This window comes from Sceloporus undulatus, chromosome 4 (genome assembly GCF_019175285.1).
Source record: "Sceloporus undulatus isolate JIND9_A2432 ecotype Alabama chromosome 4, SceUnd_v1.1, whole genome shotgun sequence".
NCBI lineage: Eukaryota > Metazoa > Chordata > Lepidosauria > Squamata > Phrynosomatidae > Sceloporus > Sceloporus undulatus.
The window spans coordinates 8,630,041-8,648,636 of NC_056525.1; positions in this window are offsets into that span (position 1 = coordinate 8,630,041).

An 18,596-nucleotide genomic window follows, 5' to 3' on the forward strand; every position below is an offset into this window, starting at 1 on the left:
CAGATATAGGTTGGGAGACACATTGCTGAATGAAAGTACATGCGAAAGGGATCTAGGAGTCCAAGTAGATGATAAGTTGAACATGAGTCAACAGTGCAATGCGGCAGCTAAAAAGGCCAATACAATTTTAGGCTGCATCAATAAAAGTATAGTGTCTAGATCAAGAGAAGTAATTGTGCCATTATATTCTGCTCTGGTCAGGCCCCACCTGGAATATTGTGTCCAATTCTGGGCACCACAATTCAAAAAGGACATTGAGAAACTGGAGCGTGTCCAAAGGAGGGCGACTAAAATGGTGAAAGGTTTGGAAACCTTGCCCTATGAGAAGCGACTCAGAGAGCTTGGGATGTTTAGCCTGGAGAAGAGAAGATTAAGAGGTGATATGATAGCCCTGTTTAAATATGTGAAAGGATGTCATATTGAGGAGGGAGCAAGCTTGTTTTCTGCTGCTCCAGAGAACAGGACCCGGAGCAATGGATGCAAGCTACAGGAAAAGAGATTCCATCTGAACATTAGGAGGAACTTCCTGACAGTAAGGGCTGTTCGACAGTGGAACACACTCCCTCAGAGTGTAGTGGAGTCTTCTTCCTTGGAGGTCTTTAAACAGAGGCTGGATGGCCATCTGTTGGGGATGCTTTGATTTGGATTTCCTGCATGGCAGGGAGTTGGACTGGATGGCCCTTGCGGTCTCTTCCAACTCTATGATTCTATGAAGTGTAGCAAGTCATGGTGGCTGCAGATGACAGGAGAGACAATTGAACAGTAAAAGACAGGACACCCAGACATACCCATTGTCACTAAAACAAGCACAAAAATGTTATATTCCACCCTTTTTTGGAGATAATTTCTTTTCCTCAAGTAGTTTAAAAAATGGAAGAAATTTTCAGCTCAGGACTCGTAGAAGCAACCCTTTCTTCCCCATTGCCATTCTGGATATGCCCATCCATTTCCCCCCAGAACATCACACATTGTCTTCCTACTTCTATGTTTAAAAACCAGGCAGGAAATATCAAATCAGGGTTATAAATTTCCAATAAATTAAGTTTTGTTAGATGAAGCTTTAGATTTGATTTATAAGGTCTAATTCAGTCAATTTTGTATTCTGTAGTTTTCTTCTTAACTGGCAGCTTAAACCCAGTAGTCCAGCACAAACACTATACTCAGCGTGAGAATATGAAAGAAAAAATATACACAGCCCTCAAAAAAAGACTGAGGCTAATATAAGTTTAGATGTAACAAATCTTTTCTGTGAAGATCTTGTTTTGTTCCCAAAACCGACTTATTATTGATGAATTTTCTACTCTGTTAATGTTAAAATTGGTAACAGCAGGGATTTGCTTCAATGAGCTTCTGGCCACGGATCCAGTATTGTCTGTGGTTGACTAGCCCCCAGTCTGTGGCTTCTTGCTTCCTTTCCTCCGCTGAATCAGGAACCCGGTGGACCCGTCCAAACCCCATTTATCAGTGGGGTATTTTGCTGGTTGAGAACTTTAATTCTACAACTGGCAAGTCCGTGGCCCGATCAGCTGGGATTCCGCCCAAAATCCCATACAATCTGCATACTCTCTGCCATTATTACTGGAAGTTCAAATAACCCCACCAAAAGTCACTTTGGCACTAGCTTCTGTTGATATGGAGCCTCCTGTTCAGGTTAAACAGCTGTGGGAATGTTATGCTATGTTATACTTCAAAAGGACTTTGATAAGAACCACTGCATTTCAAAAGTGGGGAGAGTTTGTAAATCTCTAGGTTGATACTACAAACCTGCACTTAAATGGTAATGCCTACATGATAAATTAGGACAAGAAGCAACTTTTAGAACAGAATATGGGGAAACAAAATGGTTCCCAGTTGGTAAGGGCACCAGGCAAGGCTGTATGCAGAAAATATCACATGAAAAGCAGGTTTAGATTTAGAAAAAGGAGGAGTAAAGATAGGAAGAAGGAACATCAACAATATGATATGCAGATGGCACCATATTACTAGCGGAAAACATCATGGACATGGAACAATTACTAAAGAAGGTCAAGGCAGAAAGTGCAAAGGTAGGTTGTTGCTGAACATAAAAGTCTCCTCCCCTCGAAAAAATGACCATGGAGGATTTACAAAAATTCAACCTAGACAATGAGGAAATTGAAATAGTTAAAAGATTTCCTATACCTTGGATCAAACATTGATCAGAACGGAGTCACAAAACCAAAAGAAGATTAGGAATGGAAAGGGCAACCATGAAAGAACTACACAATATCCTAAAGAGTAAATACAATTGAACACTAAAGTTAGAAATGTCCAATCCACTGGAATCTCCATTACCATGTATGGAGAGCTAGTCAGTGAAGAAAGCAGATAAAAAGGAAAATAATAATAATAATTTGAGGTGTGGTGCTGGAGAAGATAGGCACATGATTTCAGCCTTAACAATATAATTCCCAGCATCTCCCAGCCTGCTTAGCCATTGTTCATGTGGACTGAAGGATTCTGAGAAATGTCCCATGTTCTGCTTCTCACCATTCCTCCTAGCACTGTATGCATTGTGGTTCAAAGATGTGGCAGGTGCACAAATGACTTTCCACTGAGCATCTAATTGCTCAGTGTACATCATAAGTGGCAGTTTTACCCATGAGACTAGGTTTCCACTATCCCATTTTCTTCTTGCAGCATATGTAGACTGGGCTTCTTGCCAGCTAGCAAAGCAGCATGGTTAAGAGTATGTTCTAAGTCATGGCTGTGAAAGAGAGAAATCTATACTTGTCTTCTGCTGATTAGACACAAGCATCCTTTGGGTAATTAAGAGGTGAGAGAATCTTAGCTTAATAGACCTTAGGCGATGTCAAGGAGTCAAGTTAATTTGAGAGTAAGGCGGCGATCAATAGACTCTTCTTGCTAGACTGACGCACAACTGATTCCCCAGATTAGTTGTAACCACAGCTGGATAGATGGGTAATTTGGAGGAAATAGCCAACCTTCACTCTGACAGGGTAAAAGAAGGGAGCACTAATGGACTGCCTCTGGAAAAGCACATTAAATTATTGCAGATGCTGGTGGCTGCATATAATCCAGTAGTCAAAGGGCTTGTCTACATCAGGGGAGAAATGCTGGTGCTGGCTATCCTCACAATATATGGCTATTTCTGGGGAGATGCTATGGTTTCTGGCCCTTAACCCAACTTTGCTCCAAAATAAGAAAAATGGGGGGGGGGGGAGCCTGGTGTTTCCCAGATACCCCAGAATGACCTCAGGTTCTTTTGGTCTGTGGATCAGGCCCAATTTAGCCCAATCTATAGTCTACATGCCAAGAGCCATATCTTCCTTGCCCTCCCCACTCTGGCCTGCTTTTGGAGTCTCCACTGCTGCTTCCTTATGGGCAGGAGCTCCATGTGGAGCTTGCCCAGTGTACCATCGCTTCTGCTGAGGACAGAAAGAGGCAACCAGACATGTGACCAGCAAGGAAAAAGTTGCTCTACCCCATTCTCATTGATCGCAGGGGCACCCTATTCTGTTCTCAGCAGAAGCAGCTACACATCAGGCAGGCTTTACACAAAATTCTTGCCAATGAGGAAGCAGCAGTGGTGGCCTCAAAAATAGGAAGCTACTGCTGCTTCCTTGTACACAGGAGCTTCCTGGCAGAGCCTGCCCAGTGTACCATCACTTCTGCTGTCAGAATGGAGTGCATTGATCACATATCCAGGTGCCCTGTTCTGAGCTGAACAGAAGTATGCCATGTTGGGCAGGCTCTCACAGGTAACTCCTGCCTGTGAAGAAGTGGCAGTCTCTGTGGTCGTGATACCAAGGGTGATGGGCCTGTGGGGATCAATGTTGTGTTGGACTGGCAGGTCCGTGTGCACAACAATGCAGCGTCATACTGGATATAGCCACACAATGGTGTGTGGTCACCATTGTGGTTGGTCCAGGGCAAGCCCAGGTCACAATGCTCCAGACAGAGTCTAGATTAATTGGTCAGTATAGACGCCACTGACAGACACAGATTATCAGTGGTCCATCTGGTGCAATTTCTCCAGGCCCCTCACAAGACAAGGGACACAGTGCTGAAGGGAATAAGGTGCCAGCATACTTCTTGTCCATCTAAAGTTCACTTCCTGAATCTCCTGGTCTTTTTGTTATCAGCTTTTGTATGTTATTTGAATAAACGAGTAAAATTACATCAGATTAGGTTGTCAGTCTTGCATAAAACTGTAGGGTTGAAAATGGGCTATTGTTCTTTGTATATCTATTATTCATTTGTTTATTTAACTCCCATGCTGCTACTCCTACAATATCTGTAGGAGCTCTAGGGATGTGCTTGTTTGAGTTATTTTCTCCTACAAGGGAGAATGACTAATGTTAATAATTTTTCAAATATCTTTGAAAAATGCATAGTTTCCAAAGAAACTTTTGGGTGAGGGAGCCTTTTCTCACCTTTTCTCTCCCCCATCTCAGCATGAAGTGACTGGTCGAAGGGAGGTAGAGATAGCAACTGTTGTCAGTTTTCATAGCTGGTAATGGGTGATGTTCCTGATTTACTTTTGCCTGCACTCCTCACCTACATGGCCACATGGCTGGCTGGAGATAGAAAGGGGGCTGGGAAGGAAGCTCACCTAGCAAGGGTGAAATCTGGAAGAACAAATTCCAAAAAGCACAATCACAAACAATCCCACTGAAGAATCAAAATAGGAATACCAGGCTAATATTCTCTCTCTCTCTCTCTCTCTCTCTCAGACAGTTACAAGCTTGGTAGATAAAGGGATGTATATTTATCAAATCTTCAGATGACACCAAATTAGGAGGGGTAGCTAATACCCCCAAGGACAGGATAAGAATTCAAAATAAAAGATTAGAGACCTGGGGCAAAACTAAGAAAATGAATTTCAACAGGGAGAAATGTTAGGTACTACACTTAGGCAGATTTTTTTAAAAATGCATAGATATAGGATGGGTGACACTTGGCTTGACAACAGTACATGTGAAAGGGATCCAGGAGTCTTAGAAGATCATAAACTGAATGTGAGTCAGCAGTGTAATTTGGCAGCTAGAAAAGCCATTGTAATTCTGAACTGGAGTACAGTGTATACATCAAGGGAAGTTATAGTACCACTCTCTTCTGCTTTGTTCAGACCTCACCTGGAATATTGTGTCTATTCTAGGCACCACAATTCAAGAGGGATATTGACAAGCTGGAGTGTGTCCAGATGAGGGGATGAGAATGGTCAAAGTTTTGGAAACCATGCTCTATTAGGAGTGGCATTGGGAGCTGAGTATATTTCACCCAGAGAAGAGAAGGTTAAGAGGTAATATGATAACCATTTTTGAGGGATGTCATATTGAGGATGAAACAAGCTTGTTTCCTGCTGCTTCAGTGACTAGGCTATGGAGCAATGGATTCAAACTACAGGAAAAGAGATTCCACCTAAACATCAGGAGGAACTTCTTGATGGTAAGAGTTATTTGACAGTGGAATATGCTGCCTCAAAATGTGGTGAAGTCTCCTTTGGAGGTTTTAAAATGAAGGCTGTATGGCCATCTGTGTGGGAGTGCTTTGACTGTATTTTCCTGCATGACAGGGGTTTGGACTGGATGTGGTCTCTTCCAGCTCTATGATTCTATTACCTGGTTTAAAGAAATCCAGCTTTAAAGTGATGAAAATCTCATTTTAAAATAGGAAGTGATAGGGTTTGGGAGGAATATAAGAGAGCCCACATATTTAACTGGATTAACCTAATTGATACTTTCTGGACTAATATATGTATTAGATATCAGCTACTCTTCAGCCTAGGCAATTCTCAAAATTTTTGAAGGAGCTCTCTGCTTTAAAATGCTTGAAAAATATGATTAGAAAAGTTTCAGAGACAACAACAGAATGGTTGCTACTAATGAAGGCTATAGATTCCCTTTAGGGGATGTTCCCACTAGGGGAAACCCCGCGTTCTGAATCGAATCCAAGGAGTGGCGTTCATATTAGGATCCGATTTAAACCTAGAACGGTTCTAGAGCAACCCGCAATCGTCCCCACTACAAATCGAATCGTAGAGCGGGATAAAAATTTGAATCGAGTTTTCGTCTTTTAACGCGCGTTAAAAAAACACTAGGGTCCGACCTACGTTTTTCCATTGATTCGAGTTAGGAACCGGAGTATTTAAATAGGAACGACAGCCTTTGAATCGGGTTGGATGGATGGGAGGAGCGGACTGCGGTGGGGGCTGTCCTTGGGGGAGTTGCCCTTTCTGTCCCCATCCGTCGTGGCTGTCGCCATTTTTGCTTCCCTCACCCCTTTGTCCGCTGTGGTCTTTCGACAAGAGATAAGGATTATTTTTATTTTTTATTTTAATGGTTTACAGGCGCTTAATCTCTTCAGCGCTTTAAGCGCCTGAAGTCCCGGCTGCTCAAGTGCCTGCATCTGCCAAAGGACTACAAGGCTTCCTCCGGTGGATTGCAACTTCCCCTCTGTGTGGGGAGAGCCCATTTCTAACGGAGGAGAGGCAGGAAGGGAAGCCTCCTCTCGAAGAGGCATTCCCTGCCCGCTTGGGCTCTGATCTCGCCCAGACAGGGAAGGGAAGGCTCCTCGCGAGGAGGCATCTGATCTCGCCCAGACAGGGAAGGGCTCTGATCAATGGGGGGGGGGGGGGGATAGAGCCTTTCTCCCTCTCTTTCTCAAACGGAATCTGCCTTCTCCTCCAACCCTGGAAAGAGAATCTTTGGGAAGAGTGCTCCCTCCCTGCTTTGCCAGAAGCCTCCCCCATTGATCTGTGGGCTCTGTGAAGGGATTCTCCCTGGCTGTCTTGGGAGACATGAAGAGGGGATGCTGTCATGCAAAACCTATCCCATAGTTCCTCTGGAAAGAGCTTGGGTTTCCTACTAAATTCGGAGGGAAAATGTATATAAGGCTGACAGCGCTTATGACGTTTGATCGTTTAAGCGCCTTGATTGGTTCATTTAAAAAAAAACCCGCCAAAAATACATCATTTCACAAACGGTCAATGAAATGGAAACGCTGACGAAAGTTAAATTGCTTCCAAATAATCCGGGTTAACGTTACGTCATTCTGACGTACTATTGATTGACAGCTCCAAATAAGGTATGGAAGAGAAGAATCGCTTTATTTAAACACTGATTTCATGCCAAGTAGGAACGCTTGCAGGTAAAAACTTCGATTTAAATAACCAGATGGGAACGAAGAATAACGCGTTTCGGAACGCGAGATAACACCAGGGTTATTTTGAATCGGTTTTATTAAAAATGTTGTATTTTAAATCGTTTCAAATATTAAGTGGGAACACCCCCTTAGTATCAGTTCCTTAAGATGTCAGATCTGGCCATGGTGACACATGCTTTAGTTACTTCCCAGTTTGATTACTGTGATGTACTTTATGTGGGGGCTGCCTTAAAAGATTGTTCAGAAACTTCAATTGGTCCAAAGATCTGCAGCCAAACTGCTAGTTGAGATTGGCAACAGGGAACACACAATTCTCTTGTTGCAATGGCTACACTAGCTGCCAGTCCACTTCCAGACCCAATTCAAAGTGCTAGTTTTGACCTCTCGGGCCTTCTCATTGGCTTCCCCCAGACTCAGGATCTCTCTTCCCAGAGACGTTAGACTGGCACCTTCTTTACTTTCTTTTTGCAGACAAGCAGTGGCATCACTAAGGGTGTGTGGTTTGTTGTAAATTGCTTTGAGTCCTGAAGTGGTAAAAGGTGGGATAGATATAAGAAGAAAAAGAATATCATGTGCTTCTCAGTGCCAATTCCTAAATCAGCATGATCTCTTTGGGATGATTGAGAAGCTGATATTATACATCTGTCCTCCTTCTCAGCTTTCCCTAGACCAGTGTTTCCCAAACTTTGATTCTCCAGATGTTTTGGATTTCATCTCCCAGAATTCCTGATTGTTGGCCCAACTGGCTAGGGCTTCTGGGAACTGAAGTCCAAAACACCTGGAGGGCCAAAGTTTTGGGGAAATTGTCATAGATAATTCGTTGGTAACTGTATGAAAAGAAGGCTGGACAAGAAAAGATAGACTTTAGGTGTAATCCAGAAGTGCAATCCTCATATTTGTATGAGCCATGCCAACTAGCGTGCTAAAGATAGCATAGGGATACCAGGGCCAGGAGCAGTTTGTAATTTTGTTTTTGTTATTAATTGCTGTCAAGTCAGCAGTCCTAAGAATGAAAGATCTCCAAGACATCCTGGCATCTGTCATTAGCAGCTCTGCTAAAGTCTTCCAAAGTCAGGGCCATGGCTTCCTTGACTGAGTCTATCCACCTGAAATGTGACCTTTCACTTTTCCTACTGCCTCCCACCTTAACAAGCATTATCAGCTTTCTCATGGGTCATACTGTCTCACAATATGTCAAAAGTACAACAGCTTCAGTTTAGTCATCTTGGCTTCTAGAGACAGTTCCAACTAGATTTGCTCCTGGATCCATTTATTTGTCTCTTTGACAGTCCATACTGTTGGTAGAACTTTCCTCCAGAATCACATTGCAAATGAGCTGATTTTCTTCCTGTCAGCCTTCTTCACCATCCAGTATCCACAACCATATGTAGAAGTCTTTGGTTACCACCTTAAGCTCCATGAATTGTTTAATTATCCTTTCCTTTCAAGACATCTACACTGGTGGCCATCACTACATCTTGTGGTAGCAAATTCTAGGTTTAACTACATGCTGTGGGGAGAAGTGCTTTTCCCTGCCGTGTTCCATCATTCAGGATGACCCTAAAAAGCTCACTAATCTCTTTATCCCATCTGTGCTCACTTTAATGGACCTCTATCATGTCCCCCATTACTTTTCTTCCCCTGCCTTCTAAACCAAGTAGCCTTCTTTTCTGAGTTTTCCTAGTGCAGGAGTTGCTACAGTCCCTGGATCATTTTGTTTGCCTTTTGATCCCAACCTTTCTTTTTTCTTCAGGCTTGCATTTCAATCTTGGTCCCTGATTTGCTCCTCAGTTCTGCCTCCTTCTCTGGCTTGTACATTGCTTTTGACCCTTGGATTGCTCCTTGCTTTGCTTCCTGGAGAACAGAAGAAAAAATGGTACAGTAGTTGCCTTCAAATACCCCAAAGTCTGTCATATGAATGATGAATGATGCTTCTTTTCTCCTGTTCCAGAGTGTAGGATCATGGATTGGGATTATAAGAAAATATATTTTAATTAAATGCGAGAAAGAACTTTCTGAGGGAAAGAGTTGTTTGGCAATGGACTGGACTACCAGTCCATTGATGACGAATGAAGATGATGGATTTTTCTTCATTGGAGATTTTAAATAGGGGTTTGGAAATCTCCTGCATTGGCAGGAGGATGGCTGTGATGGCTTTTGAGGTTGCCTTGACATCTACAGTTCTATAGACAATCTGTTGGAAGCTATCCTGGCAATCATCTTAGGTAACTTAACTGAATAGCACTTTGGAGGTTTTGTGTGTGTTAAAACAGAAATAATGGGGCAGAACAAAGAAGAAAATGGGGCTTGTTTGGCAGAAAACAGCTTTCTCCAGCACATATTTCTCTGGGGAAAGGCATCAAATGAAATAAGCAATTTGGTATGAAACCAGAGAAAACAGTGTAGCAGATATATGGGGAAAAGCTCATATTTGTGTTTTGAAGGATAGATTATGATGACCAGTCAATTATTTCTTTGTTGTCCTGTATCAATCATTCCTAAAGAACACCATGTTAAGAGCACCCCAATAATCTTGCTTCTGGTAATGGTATTTCTATCAAGCATGGTAATTTTGTTCAAAGGGTGTTGAAAATTACTTCCCAACTCTCTCTAGCCTGTTTTATATGATCTATCTAGAGAGCATCCAACATAATTATAATAAAAATCCCATTGCTAAGTCATTTAATTCCTTTTCTTCCTAATGGAAATTATGTATATCTCTCAACTAGTAGCTTCTGTTTTCTTTCTTTTTTAACAGATGCAAGCTACAGAAGTGTGAAGTGTGGCTATAGCTCTGTGAAGATGTTATTAGGCTTCCGGTATGAATTAGCAGATACTAGATAATAGCAAAGTTGCTGCACATCCATTCAGGTGACCTGATCAATTGAAGTTTCAAAATAAAACAATACCAAGATATTGAGAGATGTGGTTGTTGACATTGGCTGAGGATCTCTCAGCTACAATGGCAATGTTACTTGAGCTAATGCTTTTTGGTCCTGTGCAAAAGGATGCATGGGTAAACTTCTGAATGTCTTTTACCATGAAACATTATTATTATTATTATTATTGCCTTTTCCCCAGGTTGGGACTCAACAAAGGTCCAATCTGCACTGCAGAATTAGTTCAGTTTAACACTGCTTTAAGTGTCAGGGCTCATTGCTACTGAATCCTGAGATTTGTCGTTTGTTGTGCACCAGAGCTCTCTGATGGTGAAAGTTAAATATAATAATAATAATAATAATAATAATAATAATAATAATAATAATAATTTATATACCGCTTTTCCACAGATCAAAGCAGTGTACAGACAATTAAAACCATACAATTACAGAACTCTAAGCACAATCATTTGCCTTCAAGGGTAAGCAGGGAATTGATGGCAACAGGGTAGATAACTTCATTCTTCAGGGGGGAAAGCTTGACACAAAAGAAGAGTTTTAAGCCTCTTTTTTGAATGTTTCTAGGGGGGTTGTCAGATGGAGCTCCTCAGGTAGATCATTCCACATCCATGGGGTCACTACTGAAAAGGCCATCTGGGATGTAGCAACATATTTGGAAGGTGGAATTACCAGTAAGTTCTTCCCAGATGTTCTGAGTGTGCGGGGCGGATCATATGGGGAGATGCGGTCCCTCAAGTAACTCAGGCCCAAGCCATGGAGGGCTTTATAGGTAGTGACCAACACCTTGTATTGCGCTCGGAAGCGAATGGGCAGCCAGTGAAGATCTCACAAAACTACAAATTGAGAATTCCATAGCTTTGAGCAATAACAGTAAAACTGGTGTCAAACAGCATTGGGCCATGGTGTCTTACATGCAGTTAAAAAAAGCATAGCTAAAATTCACAAAATTAAAAAATTAAAAAGTGATCAACTATATATAAAACATCAAAGCCAGTTAAAATATAAACCATTCACACACACACACCTCTCACACACATCAGCACAACAAACAGAATAATGGGCCACATGTTTTTAGGTGGGATAGATCTTGCAAATGCTGTCCCTAAAAATCTATTGAAACAAAAGGGTCTTCCCTTTCCACAGAAAGAGAGTACAGATAGTGCCAGTCTAACCTCTTTGGGAAGGGAATTCCAGAACCTAAACAACCTATGATGAGACAATCCAAAGTAAAGCAAGAGATATCACTGGAAGATATCACTTCTGGATCTGAAGGCATTCAATCAGCTTCTGGGAAAGAGCATAGGACAAGTACAACTAGCATTGTGTCTGACACTACTGGTTGACATGGCAAAAAAGAATCACAAAAGGGGCATTGTAAGTGAGGAGCCAGTTACACCAGATCCAAAAACATTTTTAGCCCAGAATAGTTTCTAAAAGTTAATTAGTCCCTATTAGACATTTTTCCATAACATGTTACAGTGTTGAAGTTATAACCCATTGCATTGCTTGTTATGATGCTCCTGTTACCTTTCATTGTGGAGGTTGGGGAAATGATGCCTTTAGGATTAAGACTGGTATAAAACTTCAAAAAAAAAAAAAAACAACCTGGTGTTTTTGGGGGGCCATCTTAGATCATAATATATAGTTAAAGGCAAAGTAGCACATAGTCACTGCTCAGTTCATCTATTGGGACAACATCTCCTGGTAGGAAAGTTTTGATAAATTTGGAGTGCAAGAAAACTGCCTTAGAGAAGAAACCTTTCATCAGTCAAGGTAGAAAGGTCTAGCAACATAGGAAGCTGTCCTTAGTATATTGGCAATGAGATGCTGAAATTATGGGCCAGAACAGACTGGGAAAAGGGGGTGGCTTGAAGCCACCCTAGCTGAAGACTGACTGGGGCCATGGCAAACACACTCCGCAGCCCCAGTCCCCCTTGAACCTGGCCCAAATAGGAGTGGGAAAGATCTGCTCCTATTTCAACCAGGAAAGAGCCGGCTTTCTCGGCCCTGCCACAGCCCAGGGTGGCTTCAAGACAATTCTGTGGTGTATGGTGTTTAAACACCAGAATATCTTGAAGCCACCCATGTCTGGGCAGCCTCCTGGCTTCCAGGCAACTTCTGGGCATCATTGGAGCATTCAGCATGTAAATGGCACACTCCAGTGATGCCCAGAAATGGGGTTTTTTCAGCCCCGTGTGTTATTCTTTCTTTCTTGCAAATGACTGGTTTCAAATTTGTCAATCCTAAAATAGAAAATATCACACAGGTGAGGGGGAAAGTACCTTGCAATAGTTTATGAAGAGGATATAGTGAAAACAAGCTGAAATCAGTTTTCCAGTTCAGCTCTTTACACACTGCAATCCAATTAAAATTATCTGTTGAAGAAGTGCTCTGTATAACTCAGGAAATGTACACACACTGTATCCCAGGCTGTATCTCTGTTCCTTGATCTGTCTTTCAACTGATGAACAGCATCTTTGTTTTGTCTGGATTCAACTTCAATTGTTTTTTTTTCTAATCAACACTATTACCCAGTGATATCTAGTATTTCACCAAACTATAATCCCTGAGAATGCATAGGACACAGTCATAGTGGGAATCATAGTGTTATAGATGGGTAGTATGAAAAGTGTCTCTAGACTCTTTATGGGGAGGAACTTCTCCAATAGTTTCTTTCCTCCTTTCATTGTTATTTAGAGATTGTAAGGAATGAAATACCAGCCTGAAAATATTTTAAAATTATGGATGTTTTAATTTGGCAGTGGCAACACTTGCTGTTTAGTTTTGACAATGAGCGTCTCTAGTGTGGACCTACAATTACTGAATAAAGGTTTGCTGAGTTTTAACTACTGAAGTTTGAATTTCTGATCTTGGTTAAATGTTGGACTTGAGAAGACTGATGTGAGCCAGATGCTGGTGGTAATGCCCCCAGCACAGTCAAGTGCACAGTCCAGAGATTCTGCAGGTACCACTGCCAGCCTAGACTCATGGCTCAAATGGGCACAAGATGCTTCCAAATCGCAATTGCTACCCATCTTAACACAAAGGTTTCTGTGACTTGGGATATGACTGGGCTGTTATTGATAAGGGAGTAGGCAGGGAGAAACATTCCTCATTGACTGGGAGCCCCACCATTCCCAATCTACATAACTACATCCCCTCCACTTCAATGCTATGCTCCTTCCATTTTATGCTAACACAGTTCTGTGATCATAGGCAGGGCCTACAACACAGGCAGTGGCACAGCTCATTTCCATCCTGAAATAACCTGAAACAGTCTGGTTCAAAACAACAATGAATTCTGCACCATTTTGCAGTATCTCTGAAGGGAAAGTGTAAGTTCCCATAGCCTGGAAGTGAAGGATGCTATCCCTCAGAGGATTTTAGAGGAATGCATGTTTTATGAAATCCATGCTACTCAGAGACCACAGAAGACCCAGAGACTGTAAATGTGACAGCTCAGTGTGGTCAATTTCAGCTTCTTTAAAGTGTTGGCAACTGCTTAATAACCAAAGAATTTCATTAGCGAACACAGCATTATTTTCATTCTTGGAACGTCTCAGTACTACGAGCCCTCTTTTGTCTGTCTCAGGCTGTGCATCAAAAATGTTAATGCAGGAACATAAAGAACTGGATTATAGTGATCATTGGGCTATCCATTTAGCTCAGTACTGTCTGTGCTGAATGAACACACTATACTACAAGGTCTCACATCATCAGCCACATGGATGTTTCGTAACTGGCGATACCAGGAGATGAACATGAAACTGGCCAGTGTCTACACTGACTGGCCCTTCTGGGGGGAACTTTTCCAAGGCTCTGACCATTCCTCATGGTGGCACCTTAGCTTACATGTCCTGTTTCCCAACCTTGTGCTCCATACAGTAGTAAGCACAATACAGATTCCTCCAAGTGTATCCAATTGGCTGAGATCCCACAACTATGTTTCATATAAATCTCTACATGGAGGATAATGCATTGATTACACTATGCAGCCCTTATATTGCACAACTGAATTCACTCTTGAATGTGAAATTAAATGTGCATGAACATCTGAATGTGCATGTTCATGCATCGACATTGGCATGCACGTTGTATGCTCAATGACATCACATGTCAAAGTCTGCTTCTTTTGCCTGACCTAAATGTAAATGTTCTGCATCAGACAGAAATGGGTTAATCTGTGCATGTGTAGCACAAGGACACTAACTAGATTCCACCCTATTATTTTTCATTCTGTCTCTCCTGTACATAAGAATGTGAAATGACCGAATAGTTCTTCTTTTGCCTGAAGAATGGTGGGCAATAAGATTACTGTGCTCTCCACATGAGATGTGTGAGATAATTACAATGTTTCATCTCTCACAAGAAGCAGCTATCACCCATTCCAATCAGGGGCGGAAATTCCTTTTAAAATTCATTGTTCTAAAAGTTTAACTGTTTTACTGCATCAGTGCAATAAAACAGCAGAGGTGCAAAAGTGTGTGCATTTTCATACTAGAAAAGCCTAGAAAGTGACATAGAAAGCTGTCTTGCCAATAAAGTGTTGATGTTGTGTCTTACTATTGTTTTTGCAATGACTGGGTTCACATTTGTCAAAGCTAAAACAGAAAATGTCACACAAAGGAGGGGGAGGAGAAGGGAGGGGAAGGGGAGATAGCTTGGTATAGTTTATTTTTTTATTTTAATTTTTATTAAGAATAAAGTATAACAATCTATAAAGAATAAGGAAAAGAAAGAAGAATAGAAACCCTAAAACAACATATATCTACACTAAACAATAGAAATACAGCTTGGTATAGTTTATAAGGAAGATAGACTGAAGAAGATAAGCTGGAATCAATTTTGACATCAAGTTCTATAGCTGGAAGAAGGGATTATGGGAGCTGTAGTCCAAAGCTTTCCCAAGCTCCAATTCTCTCTCTTTTTCTGCCCTGCTCTCTTCCATGCATGCTATAATTCCCTGAAATCAATGGAGATATTGAGTCCAGCTATTGCTGGACAGCAAGTTCCAGCAGCCCCTAGCTGGCGTACCCAGTGCTGAGGAATGGTGGGAACTGCAGTCCAACAACATCCAGATCTTGGAAGCAATGCAGAGTCAGTGAGCCCTAGTTAGTATTTGGATGGGAGACCACCAGGGAATACTAGGTACTGTAGATTAGCTTTCAGAGGAAGGAACTGGCAAAATCAGCCTTTTAGGACTTCTCATTTAATAAAATCCTGTGAAAGTCACAGGTTTGCCATACATTGATGGGCTTCTTGAAGGTATCCATACCCATACAGTGCAGCCTTCAAAAGTGAGCAGGGGGACCTATATATATTTAATTACATAGAAAACCAATGTGGAAACAGAAGCTATAGATGTGTGCTCTGAAACAGAGTGAAATACCAATAAATATACAATCTCATAAATATATAATCCCATCTATTTAGTTTATTTAGACTCCAGGGTCTAAATACATGTTGTACACAAGGCATGTGTATGAATCCTCTTCAGCCTATTAGAAAAGTCACTGGGTGGGGGGGATTTACAACTAAGAAATGGCAAGGTTATGTACTTTACCCTGTGCAGGAAAATCTGGGCAAGTAGTATTTGGAATAGATAAAGTGCTTCTATTCAGATCATGAACTTCTGTGGAAAGGGTTTTCTCATTCTCTCATTCACGCACTTGAAATCCAGTTCTTCAGTTGGTACTGAGAAATATACTGGCTTTGAACACTGAATTGATATCATGACTAATAGCAATTTAGGGAATGAATTTCTTAAAGCCACTGCATGCTTTTAAACGACTGGCTGCTACTGCATGCTTTTAAAACACTTGAAGTCAATGGGACTAACTCTATGCAAGTAGATTCAGTTGTGCTTCATTTGCATAATTGATTTCAAACAATTAATCTGAAGTATAGTGTATGAATATAAGGTTATAACTACCTCTAGGCTTCTTGAAGGGCTCAAGTTTTAAAATCTGTGTTAATTGGTCAGTTTCCCCCAGGTACTAAAGATAAGTGGTCAAGTCAGTGAAGGGAGAGATATACCATACTGTATATACTCAACTATAAGTCGACTTCATGTATAAGTCGAGGGCAAGTTTTGGGGCTGAAATTATGGATTTTGCTATGACTCATGGATAAGCCGAGGGTGAAATTTAGGGGTATATAGCAAAGAATCTAAAGGATGAAAAGCAAAACAATGTCAAAGAACCTACAAAATTCCAGCAGACATAACTCTTTGTGCTCACTCTTAAGTCTGGATGGCTGAGAGAGTAGAGGGGTTGGTGCTTCATATACTATACTCTTGCTTTTCACCGGGAGATGGTTCCTTCTTTTAAATAAAAGTTAAAATAACGGTCCTTAAATTCTCCCGTGGATGTCAACTCAGTTTTTTTGGGTCAATTTTTTGACCTACTGTATATACTCATGTATAAATCTAGAAACTTTAGTCTAAAAATGGACCCCTTTAGTATGAGCACAAACAGTTATGCCTGCTGGAATAATAATAATAGGATTTATTTATATACCGCCCAATCACTGGGAATCCGAGCGGTTTACAACAGAGGGAATAATAGACGGTTCCCTGCCCTCAGGCTTACAATCTAAAAGACATAACACAAAAGGAGAAGGGAATGGTGAGGGGGGGAGGGGATCAGGTCCAGCATTATTCTCTCCCTCTGAGGCCTGGACCAAGGGAGATGGACCGGAGGGAGGGCTCTTCTTCTTCAGGCTAGCCTGTGTCAGTGATAATTCCCAGTGTCAGTTATGGTTCTTCTGCTGTTCTGTCAGGGTCCTTGCTGTTTTGTAAAACAATATATTCTGGCGTCTCACTCCGCTTCGGAGGTCCATCCTGATGGAGCCATTTCCCAGCATTTCTCCAGCTCCGCAAACCTTCTCAGATGCCTGACTTTGCTGACAGGGGATGAATGGAAAAGCAGGAATTGCAAACATGATGGAGATACGGCAACTCTTTGATCCCATTTCTGTCCAGATTTAACTGCTTCAATCTCAGAGGCCTGTTGGAGCTAGCTTGCCTCTCAATCTCTCAAGATGGTGGCTGAGGGCTGTCTTCTTCCAGGCAGGCCTGGTGGAGCTAGCCTGCTTCTCTTCCCGCAGATGGAGGCTGAGGGAGGGCTTTTTCTCTTTCCAGGCAGGCCTGGTGGAGCTAGCCTGCGGTCTCTCGTCCCATCAAGAATGGTGGCTGAAGGGAGGGCTTGTCTTCTTCCAGGCAGACAGTTGGAGCTAGCCTGCCTGTCTCTCCCACAAGATGGAGGATGAAGGGAGGGCTTGTCTTCTCCAGGCAGTCTGGAGGTGCTAGCCTGCCTCTCTCCCCCTCAAGAGGGAGGAGTGAAGGGGAGGGCTTGTCCTTCTTCCAGCAGACAGTTGGAGCTAAGCCTGCCTGTCTCTCCCTCAAGATGGTGGCTGAAGGGAGGGCTTGTCTTCTCCCAGGCAGGCCTGGGTGGAGTTAGCGCCTCTCTCTCCCCAAGATGGTGGGCATGAAGGGAGGGCTTGTCTTCTCCAGGCAGACAGTTGGAGCTAGCCTGCCTCTCTCCTCCCTCAAGATGGAGGATGAAGGGAGGGCTTGTCTTCTTCCAGGCAGGCCTGGTGGAGTTATCCTGCCGCTCTCTCCCTCAAGATAGTGGCTGAAGGGAGGTCGCTTGTCTTCTTCCAGGCAGACAATTGGAGCTAGCTGAGCCTCGCTCGTCCTCTCACGATGGAGGAATAGAGGGAGGGCTTGTCTTCTTCCAGCATAAGTTTGGAGCTAGCCTGCCGTGTCTCTCTCCTCAAAGATGGAGGATGTAAGGGAGGGCTTGTCTTCTTCCAGGGCAGGCCGTGGTGGAGTTATGCCTGCCTCTCTCTCCCTCCAAGATAGTGGCTGTAAGAGGAGGGCTTGTTGTCTTCCTTCGTCAGGCAACAATGGGAGCTATCCTGCCTCTCCTCTCCCTCAAGATGGAGGATGAAGGAGGGCTTGTCTTCTTCCAGGCAGACAGTTGGAGCTAGCCTGCCTGTCTCTCCCTCAAGAGGAGGATGAAGGGAGGGCTTGTCTTTTTCCAGTGCAGACAGTTGGAGCTAGCCTGCCTCTCTCTCCCTCAAGATGGTGGCTGAAGGGAGGGCTTGTCTTCTTCCAGGTGCCGACAGTTTGGAGCGTAGCCGCCTGTCTCTCCCCTCAAGATGGAGGATGAAGGTAGGGCTTTGTCTTCTCTCCAGGCAGACAGTTTGGAGCTAGCCTGACTGTCCTCTCCCTCAAGAGGGAGGATGAAGGGAGGGCTTTCTTCTCCAGGCAGGCCTGGGGGAGTTAGTCCTGCCTCTCTCTCCCCGCAAGATGGTTTGCTGAAGGGAGGGCTTGTCTTCTTCCAGGCAGACAGTTGGAGCTAGCCTGCCTGTCTCTCCCTCAAGATGGAGGATGAAGGGAGGGCTTGTCTTCTTCCAGGCAGGCCTGGTGGAGCTTGTCATGGCCAGCTAAGATCAGCTCTCGGAGGATGAGGAGGAGGATGAGCCTCCTCCAGAACAAGGGCTGATTGAGGCAACACCAGGTGCTGTTCCTGCCCTGCCAGGTCC